This window comes from Syngnathoides biaculeatus, chromosome 12 (genome assembly GCF_019802595.1).
Source record: "Syngnathoides biaculeatus isolate LvHL_M chromosome 12, ASM1980259v1, whole genome shotgun sequence".
NCBI lineage: Eukaryota > Metazoa > Chordata > Actinopteri > Syngnathiformes > Syngnathidae > Syngnathoides > Syngnathoides biaculeatus.
In genome coordinates this window covers 5,808,207-5,810,701 of record NC_084651.1, presented here as the reverse complement: position 1 = coordinate 5,810,701, position 2,495 = coordinate 5,808,207, and positions in this window count along the sequence as shown.

Below are 2,495 nucleotides of genomic sequence, written 5' to 3'. Positions count from 1 at the left end.
TATATATCTATAATGACATATCACAGTGCCTTTTCTTAGCTTGATTGTGAAACAAGTACCGCGTGTCTTGCGTCCCTCGGGTCACATTGCAGTCCCAAGGGGTCCGGTTTTGAATGTAAACCCCCTTCACCCCCACTTAGGAAAAAACAAACAAATACCAGCCTTACTAAAAGATTGGTCTTCCCCAAATTAGAGTGAAATATGTTGCGTCCGTGTATTTATTAATGCTTTGACGTCCTTTGTAGTTCACAGGATGACGATAATGACTGTTAATTTTTTTTTTTTTTTCCTAAGTCCATCTCATTTCATTCATTCAGTTAAGTCTTGGAGCAACACCAGCGCTAAAGCAGGGTACACGCTTACTGGTTTTCAATATTTAACTTATTTTAAGCGAGCGGACCTAACACACAAGGAGGTGTGTTTTTACTGCTGTAATGTTTGTTGTACTCGAGATGGCAAATACAACACATCTCTAGCACGAATTAAGCCCCCCCCCCCAGACTAGTAATTGTAGTTGTTGTGGGATTAGAAGATGCTATGCTAACTCTTATCTGTAGACCACAGGTGTCAAACTCAAGGCCCGGGGGCCAGACCCGGGCCGCCACATGATTTTATGTGGCCCGGGAAGGCAAATCATGCATCAACTTCCATGATTGTTGTTGAAATGTGTACCAAAATTCGCCATATCGTAAATGATAACAACATTGAGATAGTGCGAGCATTTTTCTGTTACAGTTGAAAACCCAATTACCCTCGATTTCAGATTCCAAAAGTAGCAAAGTTCATAAATTTCATGTGTAAATGGGATGAGGTGATTAATGATTTTTTTTTTTTTTTTTTTTTTTTTTTTTAAAATGGTTTCACAATGATAGCGGCCCCCTCAGAGAAATCGTAACTACAATCCGGCCCCCGACAAAAATGAGTTGACGCCAATGCTGTAGACTGTTCTGGCGAGTGAACGAATCGATGGAGAATTTTTTTACAGTCACCGCAACCTTCGGTGAGCTCACAGATTTACTACGGTTCCATTTCACATCACAATCAGGGAGTCTGATACCGATTTGGGATTGCGAATAGTGGACCGATTTATACAGGATAAAGTGCACGGCGGGGACCTTCGCCAGTCATCGTGCTAGTGTGCTGAACTCACTTATGAGTGAGGGCAGACCGTAAAAGTAAATCAAGTAAATGCTCAAACGTCGTTCCGCGAACAAGTTTAACATTTACCGCTGTTGTCAACCCCTGACCGCTGATCCAAAGGCCAAAAAAAAAAAAATCAAACTTTACAATACTGATATTGGTCTGACTTTACGATGGTTACATTTGGTCAGATAATAAATACCGTATGAGTGTACCTCCCTGCTTCAGCATTGCTCCCTGGTCAAAGGATGTTCATTGAAGTGTTGGAATAGTTTACAGTGTGACTGAAATGGTTCTGAATGTGCTTCTTACACAACAGGGCTGGGGAACCTACCTCAGAGGAACTGTTATAAAATCCCAGAAGTGATTTTTATTTTATTATTATTTTTTTTAAATCCATCCTTTGGTCCATGAAAGCTAGGGTTATTCCGTGAGACCCAGAGGACGCTATTAGGCTCTCACAATGTAAACAGTAGCAAATATTTGGGATACAATTTTGGTTCATCCTTAAATTTGACCCAATAGATGACTATCTAATTTTTTTTTTTTTTTTTTTTGAGTCATGTATTTTAGCAAACGCCTGTTTGGAGACTATTTATTTGCCGGTCTTCCAATCATACTGGGAAAAAAAAAAATAATTGTGTGATGTCTCTTAAAAGGGGCAACAAGATGGCGGCGTGAAGTGGGGAATTGCGTCATTTTTCCATGAATGTGGGAAAAAAAAAACAGTCCTGGTGTCATGATCCATTTGCCTGCCACAGGCTCAAAACATGACATTTTAATTTCAAATTCCAAACCCTTGTAATAGTTGACACCTAAATTTTAAGTGTTTATCTTCCTCAGTTGAACATTTCAAAAGGAGAAGGTAAGGGACTCTTTATTTTTGTTGTTGTGATTTTTGCACACAGTTCAAACGGCTTGGCAGTGTTTTTATGTTTTGAGACATTTGTCCAGTCATCTGTTTTTTTTTGTTTGTTTTTTGTTTTCCATGAGAGCACAACGTGTTACGTGCAGCCATGTAGTGATTTAGATTGAAGTAATTGTCCAAATTGGACTGTAATGTTTTGATGAAAGGCGGAGAAGACATTTCTCTTTGGTTGGCCAATCAAGCTCTTGTTTTATTTTCATTTTATTTTTTTCTTTTCTGAATTGTCCTGTACGCATCTTTGTATGTACACCGTTTGTCCCATTTTATGCATACGCCACGTTTGTAAGCTATAATAGAAAGCTACATGGGACGCCCTTGAAGAATAATAATAAAAAAAAAAAAGATTTTACTACATACCACTGCATTCTCAGAAGAGTCATTCCGGTTTTGGGAGCGAAAACAATGACGTCATGGCAGTTCCACAAGC